The sequence below is a fragment of the Pseudophryne corroboree genome, chromosome 2 (genome assembly GCF_028390025.1).
Source record: "Pseudophryne corroboree isolate aPseCor3 chromosome 2, aPseCor3.hap2, whole genome shotgun sequence".
NCBI lineage: Eukaryota > Metazoa > Chordata > Amphibia > Anura > Myobatrachidae > Pseudophryne > Pseudophryne corroboree.
The window spans coordinates 537,046,519-537,069,682 of NC_086445.1; the positions used below are offsets into that span (position 1 = coordinate 537,046,519).

The 23,164-nt window shown below is 45.8% G+C and overlaps 1 protein-coding gene across 2 annotated transcripts in view; it reads right to left on the reverse strand.

Moving 5' to 3' along the window:
* The window catches only part of PTP4A2 (protein tyrosine phosphatase 4A2), an 81,122-nt gene that overhangs the window by 30,691 nt on the left and 27,267 nt on the right, over positions 1–23,164 (reverse strand). Inside the window, exon 1 of one of the 2 annotated variants that reach the window (XM_063954239.1) lies at positions 18,430–18,522. The exons of the other annotated variant lie outside the window; for it this stretch is intronic. The gene's annotated coding sequence lies outside the window, so the exon portion shown is untranslated. Of the gene's footprint in view, positions 1–18,429; positions 18,523–23,164 lie in introns of those variants that run through there. 2 annotated transcript variants of the gene reach the window in all.

The window sequence follows — 23,164 nt, forward strand, 5'->3', positions numbered from 1 at the left end:
TTTCAGAGCAGCCGCGTCAGGGTCGGAGATGGACTCACCAGCAAGTGAGTGACCCTGAGCTCTTTGCTCTATGAGGGGACGCTGCCTTCTGTCTATCTGCTAAGGAGAAGGTCTACGGGAGGCATAGCAATTAGGAGTTAGACTCGCTCCTTCATCCCCTCTACAGTGTCCACCCTCTAACCTGCCGCTCTATTCTAAACTGAGCCCTCCTGTTCCTTCTCCTCCATCGTCACACCCCAATTCTAATTTGCCCCCCCCCTCCTTCCACTCAACCCTCCTTGTGCCCTCATTCTGAGTTGGGGCTAAAGTGCTGGCGGTCAGAATACCGACCGCGGCATCCCACTGTATAGAATACCTACCTCCCTCCTTTCCAGCAGCCTAAACCCCCCTCCTCGCAGCCTATATCAAACCATCCGTTCCCACAGCTTAAACCTAATTCCCCCTGGCCAAATGTGATCGGGATGCCGGCGCCGACCTTCTGACAAGTGATTCCAGTGTCGCAATATTGACAGCCGGCTTCCCGACTGCCAGGATCTTGACCAGTTCCCCTTGTTCTACCCTTTTCGCGCTACACAGGAGTTGGGAAGTTATCCTGCAGGGATAATTCTAATGTTAATCTGTAGTGTACTGCAGTGATTTAGTGTAGTGGATTGTATAGGGAGGGGGATATAGGGGGTTATTCCGACCTGATTGCACGCTAGCTATTTTTTGCAGCGCTGCGATCAGATAGTCGCCGCCTATAGGGGAGTGTATTTTTGCTTTGCAAGCATGCGATCGCATGTGCAGCTGAGCGGTACAAAAAAGTTTTGTGCAGTTTCTGAGTAGCTCTGTGCTTACTCAGCCGCTGCGATCACTTCAGCCTGTCCGGTCCCGGAATTGACGTCAGACACCCGCCCTGCAAATGCTTGGACACGCCTGCGATTTTCCAACCACTCCTAGAAAATGGTCAGTTGCCACCCACAAAAGCCTTCTTCCTGTCAATGTTCTTGCGTTCGGCTGTGCGAATGGATTCTTCGTTAAATCCATCGCTCAGTAACGATCCGCTTTGCACCCATACGACGCGCCTGGGCATTGCGGTGCATACGCAGTTCTGACCTGATCACAGCGCAGCGAAAAAATCTAGCGGGCGATCAGGTCGGAATGACCCCCATAGCGTAGTGATGTAGTTCAGCATATGGTGGGGATGTAATGATGTAGTGCAGCACATAGAGGGGAATGTAGTGTAGTCGTGATGTAGTGCAGTGTATGGGAGGATGCAGTGTGGCATATAGGGTAAGGTAGTGCAGTTAAGTAGTGTAATAATGTAGTGCAGAAATGTTGTGTAGTAATGTAGTGCAGCATATAGGGACATGATGTAGTGCAGGAAAGTAGTGTAGCGTATAGGGGGACTGTAGTGCAGTGATGTATGCAGGGAGGAATGTAGCACAGCAATGTTGTGTAGTGGAGAACATGTTGCTGTGGATGCAGCATGTCCATTAGGCAATGGGTGCATTTAGGGCACACAAGGGGCATGTGGGGTAAACACGTCTGTGGAGTGAGCAAAGCCCCGGCACTCTGCAGCCATGTCTTATTTTTCTTTAGCTTAGATATGGGGAGGCGGGTCACCTGGGTGGTGTATATACTTTATGTGCAGTGTCGCTATAGATGGGGACGTCTGATGAGCATTTTAGGGTTATGTAGAGTGATCTAATGCCAGGACACGTGGAGAGGCTGAGCTGTATTAACAGGGAATTTAGAGAGGTCTGATAGCCATTTAACAGATTTAGCAGCAATAATTTATGATGGGACCCAAAAACAATGAAGAGGGACCCAAAATTGTAAAAATTATGGGTCCCTGGGACCCACATAATTTTCATCCCAGCGCGATCACTGCTACTGGAGGGCATTATTTGTGTATCTGGCACTGCTGAGGGGCATTATTTGTGTATCTGGCACTACGTGTGTGTGGGGGGGGGGGCCCATAACTTGTAGTTGTGCGGCCAAACTCACTTTTGTGAGGCAACACTCACTGTCGCAGAAACGCACGCACATTGGGGGGAGGGGGTAGCTCCTTCAGAGGTTTTATTTTCCGAAAGTAGCTCACACCCCAATTAAGGTTGGAGACCACAGGTCTAGTGTTTTCCCTTGCCTCTCGGGCAGCCAATATAGTGTGTACACACTGGACGATATTGCTAACGAAATTGTTCAGAGACGTCATCCTGCGGCCAATCCGTACATGCAGTTTTGGACGATAAGTCCAAATTGATTTGTACAAACGACAGAGCGGGTAGATAACGACCCGCGGAAGCGCGCATTACCTATCGGTCGTAGCATACACACTAGGCTATATTGTAAACCATATCACTCAGAAGGCTGAAAATGAGTGATGTCGTCTAAAATATTGCCTAGTGTGTACGCACCTTTCATTTTGAAGTGCTGGGTATTTTACCATTTAAGCGGACTACAACTTTAAGAGATTTCAACCATTATGGCATAGGAAAACGCAGGGGGGGGGGGGGGGGGGGGGGGTTCTGGTTGCCTGGAAACCCCCTCCTCTTGGCAAGTGACTCAAATTATGACAACAATAGCAATGGTATATACTTTTACTAGCGCTGCCGCCATATCATGGAGTTTAAGGTACAGAGCAGAGCTCCTGCACAAGCTTAGTGGTAGCAGTTACTTCTACCAAATTTGCTGTGTGTGTGGATCTGAGCACTCAGTCCGTGCACTGGACCAGAGAGTAGCTCCCAGGCAGAAGAGACAGGAGCCTTACTATAACATGGGAGAATGTGTGCTTAGAAAATTCAGTACTGGTTCTATTATGTTTGTCAATTTATTTATTATGGGATGTTTAACCTTTTCCTGACCCATTTATATTATTTAAATTTTTGATACTATACTACAGACCAACTATAGTGTTAAAATAAGAATTTACTTACCGATAATTCTATTTCTCATAGTCCGTAGTGGATGCTGGAGACTCCGAAAGGACCATGGGGAATAGCGGCTCCGCAGGAGACTGGGCACAAAAGTAAAAAGCTTTAGGACTACCTGGTGTGCACTGGCTCCTCCCCCTATGACCCTCCTCCAAGCCTCAGTTAGGATACTGTGCCCGGACGAGCGTACACAATAAGGAAGGATTTTGAATCCCGGGTAAGACTCATACCAGCCACACCAATCACACCGTACAACTTGTGATCTGAACCCAGTTAACAGCATGATAACAGAAGGAGCCTCCGAAAAGATGGCTCACAATAACAATAACCCGATTTTTGTAACAATAACTATGTACAAGTAATGCAGACAATCCGCACTTGGGATGGGCGCCCAGCATCCACTACGGACTATGAGAAATAGAATTATCGGTAAGTAAATTCTTATTTTCTCTAACGTCCTAGTGGATGCTGGGGACTCCGAAAGGACCATGGGGATTATACCAAAGCTCCCAAACGGGCGGGAGAGTGCGGATGACTCTGCAGCACCGAATGAGAGAACTCCAGGTCCTCCTCAGCCAGGGTATCAAATTTGTAGAATTTAGCAAACGTGTTTGCCCCTGACCAAGTAGCTGCTCGGCAAAGTTGTAAAGCCGAGACCCCTCGGGCAGCCGCCCAAGATGAGCCCACTTTCCGTGTGGAATGGGCTTTTACAGATTTTGGCTGTGGCAGGCCTGCCACAGAATGTGCAAGCTGAATTGTACTACAAATCCAACGAGCAATCGTCTGCTTAGAAGCAGGAGCACCCAGCTTGTTGGGTGCATACAGGATAAACAGCGAATCAGATTTTCTGACTCCAGCCGTCCTGGAAACATATATTTTCAGGGCCCTGACTACGTCCAGCAACTTGGAATCCTCCAAGTCCCTAGTAGCCGCAGGCACCACAATAGGCTGGTTTAAGTGAAAAGCTGAAACCACCTTAGGGAGAAATTGAGGACGAGTCCTCAATTCTGCCCTGTCCGTATGAAAAATTAGGTAAGGGCTTTTATAGGATAAAGCCGCCAATTCTGAGACACGCCTGGCTGAAGCCAGGGCTAAAAGCATTACCACTTTCCATGTGAGATATTTTAAGTCCACAGTGGTGAGTGGTTCAAACCAATGTGATTTTAGGAATCCCAAAACTACATTGAGATCCCAAGGTGCCACTGGAGGCACAAAAGGAGGCTGTATATGCAGTACTCCCTTGACAAACGTCTGAACTTCAGGAACAGAAGCCAGTTCTTTTTGGAAGAATATTGACAGGGCCGAAATTTGAACCTTAATGGACCCTAATTTGAGGCCCATAGACAGTCCTGTTTGCAGGAAATGCAGGAAACGACCCAGTTGAAATTCCTCTGTAGGGGCCTTCCTGGCCTCGCACCACGCAACATATTTACGCCAAATACGGTGATAATGTTGTACGGTTACATCCTTCCTGGCTTTGATCAGGGTAGGGATGACTTCATCCGGAATGCCTTTTTCCTTCAGGATCCGGCGTTCAACCGCCATGCCGTCAAACGCAGCCGCGGTAAGTCTTGGAACAGACATGGTCCCTGCTGGAGCAGGTCCTTTCTTAGAGGTAGAGGCCACGGGTCTTCCGTGAGCATCTCTTGAATTTCCGGGTACCAAGTCCTTCTTGGCCAATCCGGAGCCACGAGTATAGTCTTTACTCCTCTCCTTCTTATGATTCTCAGTACCTTTGGTATGAGAGGCAGAGGAGGAAACACATACACTGACTGGTACACCCACGGTGTTACCAGAGCGTCCACAGCTATTGCCTGAGGGTCCCTTGACCTGGCGCAATATCTGTCCAGTTTTTTGTTGAGGCGGGACGCCATCATGTCCACCTTTGGTTTTTCCCAACGGTTCACAATCATGTGGAAGACTTCTGGGTGAAGTCCCCACTCCCCCGGGTGAAGATCGTGTCTGCTGAGGAAGTCTGCTTCCCAGTTGTCCACTCCCGGAATGAACACTGCTGACAGTGCTATCACATGATTCTCCGCCCAGCGAAGAATCCTTGCCACTTCCATCATTGCCCTCCTGCTTCTTGTGCCGCCCTGTCTGTTTACGTGGGCGACTGCCGTGATGTTGTCCGACTGGATCAACACCGGCTGACCCTGAAGCAGAGGTCTTGCCTGACTTAGGGCATTGTAAATGGCCCTTAGTTCCAGGATATTTATGTGAAGTGACGTTTCCATGCTTGACCACAAGCCCTGGAAATTTCTTCCCTGTGTGACTGCTCCCCAGCCTCTCAGGCTGGCATCCGTGGTCACCAGGACCCAATCCTGAATGCCGAATCTGCGGCCCTCTAGGAGATGAGCACTCTGTAACCACCACAGGAGAGACACCCTTGTCCTTGGAGACAGGGTTATCCGCTGATGCATTTGAAGATGCGATCCGGACCATTTGTCCAGCAGATCCCACTGAAAAGTTCTTGCGTGGAATCTGCCGAATGGAATCGCTTCGTAAGAAGCCACCATCTTTCCCAGGACCCTTGTGCATTGATGTACTGACACTTGGCCTGGTCTTAGGAGGTTCCTGACTAGGTCGGATAACTCCTTGGCCTTCTCCTCCGGGAGAAACACCTTTTTCTGTACTGTGTCCAGAATCATCCCTAGGAACAGCAGACGTGTCGTCGGAATCAGCTGCGATTTTGGAATATTTAGAATCCATCCGTGCTGTCGTAGTACTACTTGAGATAGTGCTACTCCGTCCTCCAGCTGTTCTCTGGACCTTGCCCTTATCAGGAGATCGTCCAAGTAAGGGATAATTAAGACGCCTTTTCTTTGAAGAAGAATCATCATTTCGGCCATTACCTTGGTAAAGACCCGGGGTGCCGTGGACAATCCAAACGGCAGCGTCTGAAACTGATAGTGACAGTTCTGTACCACAAACCTGAGGTACCCTTGGTGAGAAGGGCAAATTGGGACATGGAGGTAAGCATCCTTGATGTCCAGAGACACCATATAGTCCCCTTCTTCCAGGTTCGCTATCACTGCTCTGAGTGACTCCATCTTGAACTTGAACCTTTTTATGTAAGTGTTCAAGGATTTCGGATTTAAAATGGGTCTCACCGAGCCGTCCGGCTTCGGTACCACAAACAGCGTGGAATAATACCCCTTTCCCTGTTGGAGGGGTACCTTGATTATCACCTGCTGGGAATACAGCTTGTGAATGGCTTCCAATACCGCCTCCCTGTCGGGGGGAGACGTTGGTAAAGCAGACTTCAGGAACCGGCGAGGGGGAGACGTCTCGAATTCCAATTTGTACCCCTGAGATACTACCTGCAGGATCCAGGGGTCCACTTGCGAGTGAGCCCACTGCGCGCTGAAATTCTTGAGACGGGCCCCCACCGTGCCTGAGTCCGCTTGTAAGGCCCCAGCGTCATGCTGAGGACTTGGCAGAAGCGGGGGAGGGCTTCTGTTCGTGGGAAGAGGCTGTCTGCTGCAGTCTTTTTCCCCTTCCTCTGCCCCGGGGCAGATATGAGTGGCCTTTTGCCCGCTTGCCCTTATGGGGACGAAAGGACTGAGCCTGAAAAGACGGTATCTTTTTCTGCTGCGAGGTGACTTGGGGTAAAAAGGTGGATTTTCCAGCCGTTGCCGTGGCCACCAGGTCCGATAGACCGACCCCAAATAACTCCTCCCCTTTATACGGCAATACTTCCATATGCCGTTTGGAATCCGCATCCCCTGACCACTGTCGCGTCCATAATCCTCTTCTGGCAGAAACGGACATCGCACTTACTCTTGATGCCAGAGTGCAAATATCCCTCTGTGCATCTCGCATATATAGAAATGCATCCTTTAAATGCTCTATAGTCCATAATATATTGTCCCTGTCCAGGGTATCAATATTTTCAGTCAGGGAATACGACCAAGCCACCCCAGCACTGCACATCCAGGCTGAGGCGATTGCTGGTCGCAGTATAATACCAGTATGTGTGTATATACTTTTAAGGATATTTTCCAGCTTCCTATCAGCTGGTTCCTTGAGGGCGGCCGTATCAGGGGACGGTAACGCCACTTGTTTTGATAAGCGTGTGAGCGCCTCATCTACGCTAGGGGGTGTTTCCCAACGTGCCCTAACCTCTGGCGGGAAAGGGTATAATGCCAATAACTTTTTAGAAATTAGCAGTTTTTTATCGGGGGAAACCCACGCTTCATCTCATTTAATTCATCTGATTCGGGAAAAACTACGGGTAGTTTTTTCACACCCCACATAATACCCTTTTTTGTGGTACTTGTAGTATCAGAAATGTTCAAAACCTCCTTCATTGCCGTGATCATGTAACGTGTGGCCCTACTGGAAAATACGTTTGTTTCCTCACCGTCGACACTGGAGTCAGTGTCCGTGTCTGTGTCGACCACCTGAGGTAACGGGCGCTTTAGAGCCCCTGACGGTGTTTGAGACGCCTGTACAGGTATTAACTGATTTGTCGGCTGTCTCATGTCGTCAACAGTCTTTTGTAAAGTGCTGACACTATCACGTAATTCTTTCCATAAGACCATCCAGTCAGGTGTCGACTCCCTAGGGGGTGACATCACTAACAGAGGCAATTGCTCCGCCTCCACACCATTTTCCTCCTCATACATGTCGACACAACGTACCGACACACAGCACACACACAGGGAATGCTCTGATAGAGGACAGGACCCCACTAGCCCTTTGGGGAGACAGAGGGAGAGTTTGCCAGCACACACCAGAGCGCTATATATATACAGGGATAACCTTATATAAGTGTTTTTCCCTAATATAGCTGCTGTATATATTTATATGCCAATTTAGTGCCCCCCTTCTCTTGTTTTACCCTGTTTCTGTAGTGCAGGACTGCAGGGGAGAGTCAGGGAGCCTTCCTCCAACGGAGCTGTGAGGAAAAAATGGCGCCAGTGTGCTGAGGAGATAGGCTCCGCCCCTTTATCGGCGGCCTTTCTCCCGCTTTTTTATGTAAAAATAGGCAGGGGTTAAATACATCCATATAGCCCAGGAGCTATATGTGATGTATTTTTTGCCAAAAAAGGTGTTTTTATTGCGTCTCAGGGCGCCCCCCCCCAGCGCCCTGCACCCTCAGTGACCGGAGTGTGAAGTGTGCTGAGAGCAATGGCGCACAGCTGCGGTGCTGTGCGCTACCTTAGTGAAGACAGGACGTCTTCTGCCGCCGATTTTCCGGACCTCTTCAGTCTTCTGGCTCTGTAAGGGGGACGGCGGCGCGGCTCCGGGACCCATCCATGGCTGGGCCTGTGATCGTCCCTCTGGAGCTAATGTCCAGTAGCCTAAGAAGCCCAATCCACTCTGCACGCAGGTGAGTTCGCTTCTTCTCCCCTTAGTCCCTCGATGCAGTGAGCCTGTTGCCAGCAGGTCTCACTGAAAATAAAAAAACCTATTTAAACTTTTACTCTAAGCAGCTCAGGAGAGCCACCTAGATTGCACCCTTCTCGTTCGGGCACAAAATCTTAACTGAGGCTTGGAGGAGGGTCATAGGGGGAGGAGCCAGTGCACACCAGGTAGTCCTAAAGCTTTTTACTTTTGTGCCCAGTCTCCTGCGGAGCCGCTATTCCCCATGGTCCTTTCGGAGTCCCCAGCATCCACTAGGACGTTAGAGAAATATTAATACTGAATTACATACAGTATCCAGTTTATAAAATGTCCATTGTTTACATTAATGTCCAGGGTCATTACTAGGTTCTTCTACTTCTCCCCCAGACTCCCGCACTTGCTCCAATGTTCCATAGAGTGGGAGATTGTGGACTGCATTTGGAAACCCCCCTCTAGAAATCCTGCGTTTGCCACGGATTATGGCTAAAACTATCTAAAAGCAAACAACTTGGAATCAAGGTCTTTTAGGGGGATATCCAATTAGAGGTGAAACAATATCGGGTGCGAAAAACTGCAGTTTTTTAAACTTTTTTCCTATGTTTCACCAATATGCTTTACAGGCTATCCAATTTGGTTGGCTGTAAAAAAATAAAATAAATGCATTATCTCCAGAAAACAAACAGGTTCAGTGAAAACAGGTCTGTATCCAGGGATTTTAAGCCACGTCCCGCGTCGGCTTATCGGGGCTAATTAGATGGCCTCCAGCAGGACAATTAGCCCTGGAAAATTACCGGGGCTAATTGGATATCCCCCTTATAGGCCCTACACACTGGCCGATTTGTTAGAAAGATATGAACGATCTCGTTCATAAATGAATGAGAACTCGTTCATATCTTTCAGTGTGGAGGCTCCAGCGATGAACGATGAGCGGCCCCGCGCTCGTTCATCGCTGGTCCCCCGTCGGCTGTACATGCAGGCCAATATGGACGATCTCGTCCATATTTGCCTGCACTTCAATGCAGCCGGGTGACGGGGGGAGTGAAGAAACTTCACTCCCCCCCTGCCGCCGGGTCGCTCGTCGGCCGTATCCGCCGTCGGGCAGCTCGGCCAGTGTGTAGGGCCCATTAGAACCACTATTATCATCATCATCATCATCCTCTATTTATTTGGTGGTACAAGGGATCAGCAACGCCCAATTACAGAAAACAAACATAAGTAAAACAAGAAAAGGGACTCAAAGTTCAAGACAATAGAGGACAAGTACAGGGTACAGTGCATCCGGAAAGTATTCACAGCGCTTCACTGTTTCCACATTTTGTCATGTTATAGCCTTATTCCAAAATGGAATAAATAAATTTTTTCCCTCAGAATTCTACACACAGTACCTCATAATGACAACATGAAGAGTTTGAGACTGTTTAAAATGTATTAAAAATAAAAAAACTAAGAAATCACATGTACATAAGTATTCACAGCCTTTACTCAATACTTTGTTGATGCATCTTTGGCAGCAATTACAGCCTCAAGTCTTTCTGAATATGATGCCACAAGCTTGGCACACCTATCTTTGGGCAGTTTCGCCCATTCCTCTTTGCAGCCCCTCTCAAGCTCCATCAGGTTGGATGGGAAGCGTCAGTGTACAGCAATTTTCAGATGAATCTGATTGAACATCTCTGGAGTTAAGTCTAGGCAACTCAAGGACAGTCACAGAGTTGTCCTGAAGCCACTCCTTTGATATCTTGGCTGTGTGCTTAGGGTCGCTGTCCTGCTGAAAGATGAACAGTCGCCCCAGTCTGATTTCAAGAGCGCTCTGGATCAGGTTTTTATCCAGGATGTCTCTGTACATTCCTGCATTCATCTTTCCCTCTATCCTGACTATTCTCCCAGTTCCTGCCGCTGAAAAACTATCCCCACAGCATGCTGCTGCCACCACCATGCTTCACTGTAGGGATGGTATTGGCCTGGTGATGAGCGGTGCCTGGTTTCCTCCAAACATGACACCTAGCATCCACGCCAAAGAGTTCATTCTTTGTCTCATCAGACCAGAGAATTTTGTTTCCATGGTCAGTCCTTCAGATGCATTTTGGCAAACTCCAGGCAGGCTGCCATGTGCTTTTTACTAAGGAGTGGCTTCCGTCTGGCCACTCTACCATACAGACCTGATTGGTGGATTGCTGCAGAGATGGTTGTCCTTCTGGAAGGTTCTCCTCTCTCCACAGAGGAATGCTGTAGCTCTGACAGAGTGACTATCAGGTTCTTGGTCACCTCCCTGACTAGGGTCCTTCTTCCCCGATCGCTCAGTTTAGACTTCCGGCCAGCTCTAGGAAGAGTCCTGATGATTCTGAACTTCTTCCATTTACGGATGATGGAGGCCACTGTGCTCATTGGGATCTTCAAAGCAGCAGATATTTTTCTGTACCCTTACCCAGATTTGTGCCTCGAGACAATCCTGTCTCAAAGGTCTACAGACAATTCCTTTGACTTCATGCTTGGTTTGTGCTCCGACATGCACGGTCAAGTGTGGGACCTTATATTGACAGGCGTGTGCCTTTCCAAATCAAGTCTAATCAACTGAAATTACCACAGGTTGGACTCCAATTAAGCTGTAGGAACATCTCAAGGATGATCAGTGGAAACAGGATGCACCTGAGCTCAATTTTGAGCTTCGTAGCAAAGGCTGTGAATGTACATGTGATTTCTTAGTTTTTTATTTTTAATACATTTGTAAAAATCTCAAAAAAAACAACAACTTTATTCACGTTGTCAATATGGAGTATTGTGTGTAGAATTTTGATGAGAAAAATGAATTTATTCCATTTTGGAATAAGGCTGTAACATAACAAAATGTGAAAAAGTGAAGCGCTGTGAATACTTTCCGGATGCACTGTATATTAACATAGCTGCATCAGTAGACGACACTGAAATAAGCATCAGGGTGGCAGGAAACCAAGGGATTTGGTGGCATCGAGAAGAGAATGGAGTAGAAGTTAGTTTAAGTAAGAGAACGAAAATCACATGAGGGAAGAGATGCCTGCTACGAGAGCTGACATACTAAAGGAGAGTGGCAGACAGACAGGGGTGACACAGATGGTGTAGACCAGTGGTAGCCAACTCTGGTCCTCAAGAGCTACCAACAGTTCACGTTTTCCAGCTCACCTAGCAGGTGCACAGGTGTATTCATTATTCACTGACATTTTAAAAGATCCACAGATGGAGCCAATTACCTCACTTGTGATTCTGTGAGACCTGGAAAACGTTAACTGTTGGTAGCTGTTAAGGACCAGGGTTGGCTACCCCTGGTGTAGACCATAGGTCTGCAAACTCGTCCTCATTACCCCACACAGTGCATGTTTTGCAGGTAACACAGCAGGTGTACAGGTGTATTAATTACTCACAGATACTTTTTAAAAGGTTCGCAGGTGGAATTATTTCACTTGTGATTCTGTGAAGAGACCTGCAAAACATGCACTGTGTGGGGTAATGAGGACCGAGTTTGCAGACCTATGGTGTAGACAGTAAGGGGTATATTCAATTAGCAGCGATAACGGACTTTTCCCGCGAAACGCAATTACAGCCTATTCAATTTTCCGGGAAAATTTATCGGTGATCATTTTTTCACTAATTTCACTTCACCTACTCTGAAGCAGGTGAAAAGTTGTGAAAAGTCACTATTTTAAAGGTAAAAATGTTTGGATATGGTACAGAACTCCTGAGACACCCCCCTTAATGACTAATTAGGCACGTTGAAGTTTTTCATTATTTTTAATTGGCCAATAATGACATATCATTTTTGGGGTGAAAAAGTACAACGTGATGGAAATTGGGGTTCAAGGTATGGGACAGGTATATTGGGGTGCTTTATGAGTGGGACAGTTGTTTTTAGGCTTGCAGATGGGAGTAATCTGTCTGTTTCCACTTTTTTTTTTTTTTAAAGTACCTTAAAATGACCCAAATATATACTTATACCCATTTTCATGTACCCCAAATTTAATGAGAGCATTTATTTTGCTCAAAAAAAAAAAAAAAAAAAAAAAAAACTTGCTTTCTATAATTTTTTTGCATTTTTAAAAAAATGCATATAACAGCCATTTCACACAATTTAAGTCCCCAAAAACTCTCTAATGCAGCGGTGGCCAACCAGTGGCTCTTGAGCCGCATGAGGCTCTTTCTTTATTTAAATGTGGCTCCCAACACTCTAAATCATGTGACCACAACAGATACAGAAACTGCTGCACTCCAGCCAGACATGCAGCAGCACTACAGGGACTGAAAATTGAAGGAGCGAGATACTAGAGGCGAGACACCCACTGGCAAACAGAGAACACATTAGGGGCTGCAGCAATTGCACGACTTGGTGGGGGAACTTTAGTGACACATGAGGGTGGGCTAGAGTGACACAAGGTGGAGCTGGCTGGAGTGACACAGAAGGGTCCTGGCAGGAGTGACACATGGAGGAGCTGACTGGAGTGATGAAGGAGGGTGCTGGAAGTAGTGACACATGGGAAAGCTGGCTGGAGTGACATAGCGTGGAAGCAGCAGTGACACATGGGAGAGCTGGCTGGAGTGACATGGGGGGTGCTGGCAGAAGTGACATAGGGTGGTAGCAGGAGTGACACATGGGAGAGCTGGCTGGAGTGACATGGGGGTTGCTGGCAGGAGTGACATAGGAGGGTGCTAGCAGGAGTGTCACATGGGGAGCTGGCTGGAGTGACATAGGAGGGTGTTAGCAGGAGTGTCACATGGGGAGCTTGCTGGAGTGACATAGGAGGGTGTTAGCAGGAGTGTCACATGGGGAGCTGGCTGGAGTGACATAGGAGGGTGCTAGCAGGAGTGTCACATGGGGAGCTGGCTGGAGTGACATAGGAGGGTGCTAGCAGGAGTGTCACATGGGGAGCTGGCTGGAGTGACATAGGAGGGTGCTAGCAGGAGTGTCACATGGGGAGCTGGCTGGAGTGACATAGGAGGGTGTTAGCAGGAGTGACACATGGGGAGCTGGCTGGAGTGACATAGGAGGGTGTTAGCAGGAGTGTCACATGGGGAGCTGGCTGGAGTGACATAGGAGGGTGCTAGCAGGAGTGTCACATGGGGAGCTGGCTGGAGTGACATAGGAGGGTGCTAGCAGGAGTGTCACATGGGGAGCTGGCTGGAGTGACATAGGAGGGTGCTAGCAGGAGTGTCACATGGGGAGCTGGCTGGAGTGACACATGGGGGAACTCAAGTTTATTATGTGAATCTGGCTTTTTCAATTATTTTGTGTGAAAGTGGCTTTTTCAATGGATCTGACTTTAAAAATGTTTATTTTATGTCGTTCTGGCTTTTTCAATGTATTTTATACCAGGGGCGTACCTAGCAGGCACAAGGCCACATTCCATTTTTGCATGCGCGCCTTTGGCTTGATGTCGGCTCTTTGACGTACCTAACAAGGTTTTTTGGCTCTTTGTCACTGACTGGTTGGCCGCCCCTGCTCTAATGTGATCTCTAACACACTTCTCTTCTGTTTTCCTATGTTAGTTTAGCATTTTTTGGGGTACAGACTGATTTCCCCATTTTCACCTACACTTTACACTGCAACAACTTTCACGTGAAACCCGTTTGGAATTAAATAGGTCGCAAAACGGAGCGTTTTCGCGGCAATTTTCGGCCGAAAAATTGCCGCGAATTTGCGGATAATTGAATACCCTAGTAAGAGTGGAACAGAGGGTTTAGGATGAGAGTTTGCTGGGTTTGGTGAGGTAGTTGGTCTTGAGAGCCCGTCTGAAGGGGATACATTTAGCATCCCGGCAGTCAGATGACAGATGCCGGAATCCCGACACCCCTGCCGGTAAGTATCAGGGTGGGTTTTAAGATTAGGCATTATAGGAGGCATTGTAATATTGGGATTAGTATGTAAAAGGTTGACATATTTTATAGCTAAACAACAAACAAATTACTTAAAGTGATTAATAATGTGCATTAGTGATCAGATGAATTAATCACAATTAATTTCATTAATTCATAGTCAACGGTTTTCCCCAGCACTGGCAAAACAGAGCAATTTAATATCTGCTCTGTTCAGGCACCCATTGGCTGCGGGAGAGACATTTCTTATTGCTGCCTTTTGTCGCAGCGAGAAGTAAATGTGCGAAAAATACATTGTTTAGGCGCATAGGAAGTAGTTTGGGTACACTAATCAGGTCACTTGATGGCTAAACCTCGCCTATTTGGACGCTTAAAAAGTAATGGGCACCCCAACATTTCAAGGAACGGGATTCAAGGAAAGGACAGAGACCGCAAAGAAAAAAAAACATTTAGGAAGGAATTCAATTGTTTTTCACTCTGGCTGCCACTAGATGGCACCCAATGGAGCAGTTTAATTGTTGCTTTGTTCGGGCACACATGCAGCTGGAGTATTTATCACAAGAGCAGCAAAAGGTTAGTTTTTTCGCTGCGCAGAAGAATCTGAGGCATACATGGTGCTATATCAGGATAAACACCACACATTACTACAAGATTTATGGCAGTAAATTCCAGCTAATCTTACTAACAGCTTTATCTGGAAGTATTACCTTCACGGTTGTACATGCAGCACATAGACTTGGAGCTCCAAGTCTATCTGTGAAACTGAAGGCAAGATCACCCTGTGCTTTTGCAAGGAGAATGGACACAGTCATTTTATTACTTGGCAAAAGCAGCCTGTACCTGAATAATCAGGTTTCCTCATGATTAATTTAATAACAGACATGTGAGTGAAGCAGGGCCAAGAATTCCAAAGAGGGGAGTGAATATTCAGGACTGTGACCCTACCGCTCCCACCACATGTACGCCTCCTGTCTTACTACCTTTACCTTGGATCTCTCCCAAAACATGCAGCTGGACAAGAGCCATTTGCTGTACTCACTAGATTTCCTTAAACATACTACAACAGCTGAGAATCGGATAGGTTTACAAATAGCAAATAAATAATGTTGGAAAGGGGAGTTTTATCACAGTCACAGACATACAGATGTGTCCGCCTACATCTTGACTCAATACGGCATGCAGCGGGAGATTCCTGGCGTGAGTGAGCCGACAGGTCCCGTGTAACTACATCTTTTTTGCCAGAAATGAGTCTTATTCGTATCGCTATGCAAATAAAACGCACATGCAGAGACTTCCGATTAAAATGATATGTTGCACGCCTATACGGTGTGCATCTGCGGCTGTCTTTGCATACAAAATGCTATGTCAGCATTTCGTATGCATACACAGCTGCAGTCACACAGAATGTAAGCATGCTGCATATAATTTAAATCAGCAAAAGGTGCATGTGCGTCATATGCACATCATTTTGCAAATAAGATGCATTTTAATGGAAAAAGTTGCACAAAAAGACGTTCGGCGCTATGAAATCACGCCACGGCATGGCATGACTAGAAGAGCTATTTAACACTCAGTGAGGCTAGATGTAAGTGGACACATCTGTACAGTTCAAAAATTGCAGAAAAATGTGTGCAGTGCGCTTAGAAGGGGTAGTGTCTTCAGTATGCCGAATGTCGGGATCCCGGCGCACATTATACCTGCGCCGGAATCCCAACACCCGGCATACCGACAGCTATTCTCCCTCGTGGGGGTCCACGACCCCCCTGAGGGAGAATAAAATAGTGTGGTGCGCGTAGCGCGCCACCGTGCCCGCAGCGTGGCAAGCGCAGCGAGCCCGCAAGGGGCTCCTTAGCGCTCGCCACGCCGACGGTATGCCGGCGGTCGGGCTCCCTGCGCTGGTATGCTGGTCGCCGGGAGCCCGAGCGCCGGCATACCGTACTACACCCCTTAGAAGTCCTGAATGACAGGGCAAATACTACAGAATTGACAGCATATATTAAGAAAATAAAGTACATTAAATTAATGGCAAACGTAGGATTTTGCCATTAGTACCGGCAAACTATTGTGAATATTACAAACTTTTTTTTTTTTTTTTTTTTTAAATGCTGCCCAATACAAAGTGATCAGCTCAGCAGTATGGACTGCAAGCATGGCTGTGCCCAGAAAAACATCAGGTACATCAGGGCATTCCTCAGACCAAGGGGGAATTCAATTGTTTTGTGTGCTGCGCTAATTAATGAGCAACCACACACATTAAGTCAAGAAAACATCTTACTTGTCAAACACACTCACTGCTAGTTGTGATGAAAGCCCCGCAATAAAAACGTGCAACTGAAATGCCAGACAAACTGTTCTATAAAAATCAAATGTTAAGACATATATACATACATCATAAATAGGAATCTATAATCATGCAATGCTGCAAACATGTCCCAAATAGATCTACTTTTAATCAAAACTAGTGTGTGTGCCTATATAACGGGGGTGGGGTAGATTCAATTTACTGCAACATAGGGGCAATGCAAGCAGTATGACGTTGGGACAAAACATGAACACTAGCAATACCACTACACTGTGCATTTTACCATGTATGCCCATATAGGTGGTCAGGCACATCATGATGATAGGCTACAGAATGTACAGGAGATGTGTGTACCTTGTACCAGAACATGCAATATACCTACAGTACCAAGAGGTGACGTTGCCTCCATTCATTTTATTCTCCTACATCAACTCATCTCCTATTACCATAATCACCACTACTCACCCTTTCCTAAGTATGGCTATAAATCCCCACCATCGCTACTGCAAATAGCAGATTAAGACAGGACTAGGTTGTGAATATTTGTCAGAAGAGCCCTTTTAACTTTCTTACAAAGTGCAACTTCATTTACTTTTTTCCTCAGCAGAAACAGCATTTTAAGACAATCACTTCTGGCATCATTTCTACCATAACAACTGTATAATAGAAAAAAATTAAAAAAAATAAACAAAACACGTTTTCCTACAAACATACCCTTTAAGGCAGGGGTGGGGAACCTCAGGCCCAAGGGCCGTATAAGGCCCGCAGAGCCACTTGATCCGGCCCGGCCAGGCTCACCTAGCTGGGCGCCCGCTGAGATTTTGTTACTAGTGGGTGCCTGAATTCTTACCCTCAGTAGCAGCCGGAGGCAGGAGCTCACTCCTGAACTCCGGCAGTGTGCTGCTGTGCGGTGTTATGGGAGAGCCGTCATGACTTCTCTCCCATAGTTCTGAGGAGCGAGCGGCCAGGCGGAGGGCAACGGTCCGGAAGCAGGAGCGGGGCTGGTGAGTATTGTGGGTTTTTTTTTCTTTGTGTGTGTGTGTGTGTGTGTGTGTGTGTGTGTGTGTGTGTGTGTGTGTGTGTGTGTATAAGCGTCGCTACTAGGGGGCATATCTAATGGGGTACAACAAGTGACTGGGGTCATATCTACTGGGGCATAACTACTGACTGAGGGCATATCTATTGGGGGCAGGCTCATTTTTAAGTTGATAATTTTTGTATGGCCCCCGAAGGATTTTATAAGTATCCAAATGGCCCTTGGTAGAAAAAAAGGTTCCCCACCCCTGCTTTAAGGCTTGTAAGCATGTAATGTTTATAGGTTGCTGAAGGCAACTTCCCCATATCTTATTACACACTGCGGACAATTTAATTGTATATGCGTGCCAATCTCCAGTCTAAAGTTTTTTTTTTTTTTATTGTGCATGTCGTGCCCACACAGACCACGTTTAGCCACGTAAGGAAGCTAAATTCGTCTAGAGTAATGGGTAAGACCAGAAAGGTGCTGATTGGGTGCCCAAACAGCTGACTTTTCACATATTTCAGCTCGCCAGCTCTGGGGGCTGAGAGCTGAAATAGGTCGTCGCCCCCCCCCCCCCCCGCCCCCTTCCCGAGGCTAATCGTACCTAAAAGGAGCAACAATTGAATTTCTCTGCTGGGTACCATCTAGTGACAACAGAGGGACAAAACAATTGAACTTCACCCCAATTGCGTATAAAACTTTTCAAATGTTAAGTTTTATCATAAACTTTACCTTAGCAGTGTGAAAGTGAATAGCATTAAAAAAAAAATCATAAAAATCACAAAATCACAGAATACCACAACAAAATACAAGCAAAGTGATAACAAGCAACTTCTCAACTATCAAATTTAGGAAACAGTACATACGATGCCAATATCAACCACAAGAAAACAGGTACAATCATTACAATCTCTTTTAACATACTATACTGACTTTTAAAAAAGCATGCCTGCACATCAGACTTGGGGGGGGGGGGGGGTGGAAGGTAGATTACCCACTATATTTACATGCATTAATCCTGTAGAGTGCCTGTTTTCATCCATGTGCTGATGCTGCACCGCATACATGAGATACGTTTCTGTGTTGTGAGAGGACAGAAGTTCCTGTAACGGGCATTGCAGGAAGAGGGTGGCTACCTCCCAGGAGGCCTCATCCAATATTCTGTGTTCCGCATGTCAACCAATAACCACTTCTGAGAATCACATGACTACCGCTTAAAATAGATCTCCCTGCTTGTTTTCCGAGAAAGACCGTCTGTTTCTACACTTCACACCAGCACAGCAATGAATGTGTATTCAAGAGCTATGCTAGAGGAGACTAGGTTTAACCCATCTCAACAGTCATTAAATATTTAAGATTCTTTGTACAGTAGCTTGGTATAAGCATAGACAAGTTATAATAATGATGGAATAAATGATCTGTAAAATATTTTACAGACTTCAGCAATAGGCGATGTGACGTGTAGCATCACTGCACATATACCAAACATCACAAGTTTTCTTCACACCTCTACGGGATCAGAGGGCTAACTTGTAATGTGAATATACACGATTTGCTCTACCAGATTGGCAAATTGCATCCATTGCATTGAATTGAATCTTCCCCAATAAGTGTAGGTAGCACGTCATAACAAGAAAGGTTCAAAACCCAGTTGGATTCGTATGAAAGGAAAATCAGTTGTTCACAACCATTTCTTTAGTCTGATCTATGTACCATAATGACTCATGATAAATAAAAAAGGTGAAAGAAAACGAACATTCCAACCCCATATTTAATACGTACCTGATGGAGAAAATTTAATTGTTTGTGGGTGCACTCATCACTGTTTTCACAGGCAAAAAGCTTAGACTTAGCCATGTATAGCAATGAGTCTCAAATCCTGGTTAGGAATGCCAAACCACAGACATTTTACACTTTCTTGCTGCAAGCAGAAATGTCTGCCACAGCGGCACTCCTGCTCGAATACAGCAACAATTGAATTGCTCCATTAGGCGGCTATTACACAGAGCCACTGGCAAAACAACTGAATCACCCCCTTCAGCCATCACTCCTGAATTCTTCTCATAGATGCACGAAATGTAGTCATGTGCTCGGCGGTCAGGAGACTGACGGTCACATAACCTCCCCCTGGATCCCGCCCCCTCACAATCCCGACGGTCGGCATGCCGACCAACAGGGACTTTTCCCACTCGTGGGTGTCCATGACATCCATAGAGTGCGGTTGACACCGAGCCTGCAGCGTGGCGAGGATACCGGCATCGCTATGCTGACTGCCGGTCACACATACCACACCCAGATGCAATAGTTAAGCATCAATAGCCTAATATATACAGAATTTTATTTATTAATCAGTATTGATTGGAAACAGACATGGTTTTATTTTATCGTTTTACAACTGACAGACATCTTAAGCAGAAAGGATAGTCCTTTAGGAGTTAACATAACTAAAAATGATTGCACAAAATACTCAAATAGCCACATTAATTTACTACAATTATCAGCCAAGTGATATTGGTGGCGATTTAACTACTGCGCTATATAGGAAGATTTATTCTCAACTAGGTTTTCATGTTCAGAGGGACATCTCTAGAGAAATGATTTCCAAAAACAGGTGCACTGCTCCATCAATCCTGCTACCCAATTTACTTACATATCCATAAGAGTCACATAGAAGCGGCTCCTCTGGTCTGAGAGGCCTGGTAAGGTTAACATGAAAAGGTTCCCCTGCCAAACAAACAAGGACGTTCAGCTGCTTCAAAAAGGGCAAGAGGGGAAGGGAGAGAAATTTGAGAACTCACTCAGGGAAACAGCTTTTAGAGTCGGAATGGCCTGCAGGGTGTGTGGCAGCTACTTTCACCATCCTGCTGCATAAAAGATACATCCTGCAATTTGTCCCTGTGTGTGTTTTGCTCTGTGACCCCTAAATATCAGATACCGCACGCAATCTCCTTGTAATCTCAGACCAGCTAGTTTGCCAGTAAACCCATGTGGGGAACAAAGAATATAGATTCAATGCACATACTGATCAGAGGTGGAAAAGGTTAGCTCAGTCGGACATTTCAAAAGTGCTCAAGACAGATCAGTCATGAAGAGAATCTAGAGCAGTGATTTTCAACCTTTTTTTACTCACGGCACACCGAACAAAATATTTTAAAATTCCCAAGGCACACCATCAGTTCCCCACAGAAAAAAAAAAACAAAAAAACACACATTGGCCCTCACAGTAAAAAAAATTCCACACATACATTGGCCTACACAGAAAAAAATAATAATAATCACATTGCTCCCCACATAAATCATGTTGCTCCCCACATAAATCCTATTGCCCCCCACATGAATTATTCACATTGTTCCCCCCATAAATCCACATTCTCCCCACGTAAATTCTATTGAAATCCTATTGTTCCCCACAGGAGAAATAAAATAACAAATATTAGCCCCTACTGGTCAGCTGTCCTCCTCCCTGTCCCTCAGTGGCAGGGGTTGTTCATAGTGGAGTGCTGCGAATACTGAGCAGCAGGCGGTCGGGCAGGTGTGGATGTGGGTTGGCAAGGAAAGCTGTGTATGCAGGCAGGAACTGGAAGATGTGTATTTAGGCGGGTGGGCTGGCTGGGTGGTGAGACGCGGCGGCTGTGACCTATGATATCATACCGCCGTGTCTTCAAGGCATAGGTCACGGCCGGAGCACGACTGATCCTCTAAGAAGAGTCCGGGCCAACAGTTCTCTCTGAAGGTGCAGGAAGCTGTTCTGGCTCCGCGGCACACCTTGCAACTGGACGCGGCACACTAGTGTGCCATGGCACACGGGTTGAAAAAGCCTGATCTAGAGTGAAGCAGGTGTTCTGTGTCAGAGCACACAGGAATACCATAAATTAGGTGGGCAGTTTGTAAACGCTGTGCTTTTTGCAGAAAATGTATGCATTTGTGTAAGGATAAGTACTGTATGCCAGGGTTTATATTTGTCATTGCAAACAGCTGAAAACAGCTTAAAATGCACTTACAGAACATTTATTTTTTTAGCATGTGAGCAGGATTATATTAGTAGGTGGAAATGCAATGAGTGGAAACTCTGTAAATTGTTTTTGCAGATAAAGTGATCAGTCTCTTGGGAAGAAACAATTTCCAGAGCATTAAGCAGACATCAACTAGACTCCCCCAATGGAAGCATCAGTGACAGGAGAGATGAAATAAAAATTGAACAGCACAAAGCAATCACAATTTTCATTGAAAGGGTTATCAGATGTTAATATGGATTACATGTACCGTCCACCAATAAAGTGAATGTGGCAGTCCGTGAATACTAGAGGTTAGCACCCTGCTGGAAAAAGATTACCTGGCATGAGGATTATTTATTGAAGAACAAAGAACAATCTTATAGTTTAGTAGTAGACAAAGCAACCCTTTACTTTCATTTGGTTGCTTAAGGAGTCCAGTTTCTAATGTTTTTAACAACTTTATTTTTCCTCTACATCAAGCAATATGATTGTCTAAAATCTAAAGCATTATTAGATAGAGATATTTAAGTTTTGTTTCATTTAGATTCAACAACAACAGGTAATTGCAAACTGTTAGTGCAAACAAAAGACGTATAAAAGTTACACTGAAAAACTGAAAGGGGGATTATGAATTTACACACTATGGGCACAATTCAATTCTAAGAGAGTTGAATAGCACCAGGAATTAGCTCCCGGGGCTATTCAATAGAGCGCAGTGGTATCTCAAAGAACTCCCGTTCGCCAGAACTAAACAGGGTGTTTTGTTGGGAGAACAGGCTTTCATCGACTAAAGTGCCCGTCGCAACGCTGTTTCCGCAGCGCTAAGGGCAGAAATCAGCATCATGCTGGCACTTTTGTTGGATTTCTCTTGCACCCCTCCGGGGGTGCGAGAAGAAATCCAGTCATCGGGTGTCACAGGGCGCTGTATTGAATAGCACAGGGAGCAAATTCCCGGTGCTATTCAACGCTCTAAGAATTAAATTGTGCCCTATGAGGTCCAATTAATTACCAGCGGGATGAAGTCCCACTGCAACTCATTGAAACACTGGCAACAGTACCTCAGCTTGCCCACATCTCGCCCCAGACTTGAGCACACAGCCCTATTGTGCTGTGAACAAAAATCTGCAAGTTCAGAGCTACCATCGGTGCAGTATGTTGCCACACTTGCTCGTGCTGCGAGCCAACATGACCCTTACGAATATCATCAGTCTCAAAATGTTTATGTTACCAGACCTATGTTATTTTATTTTTATACTGTATTTATTAATCTTTTTACTGCCACTCACCGCTGTTCTTCTTGTTTTTTGGGTTACTATATAGAGCGGCCACCACTTTCATTACAGCTGCTTTAGGTTAGGTTGACTTCAGCACCTTTTAGGGATTTTTCAATGTTTTATCTTGATGCAAACAAGCGTGATCAGTGAAGACGATAATCTAGATGAATTTATTAATGTTAGATTATTCATCCGGCTGAAGCCTAGACTTAAGATTTTATGCACTAGATAATTTAATATGGAAATGAAAGCATAAACTGTTTGTCCAATTACAAGAGCTGAAGCAGACATATACAGGCAAGATAATTTTATTTTATCATTGTCTAAACTACTCTTCAATTAGCAGATAAATACAGCTATGTAGGAAAAAAATTTATGTACACCCATCAGCCATAACATTAGATCATTGACAGGTGAAGTGAATGACATTGATTATATTGTTACATTGGCACCTGTCAAGAGGTGGAATATAT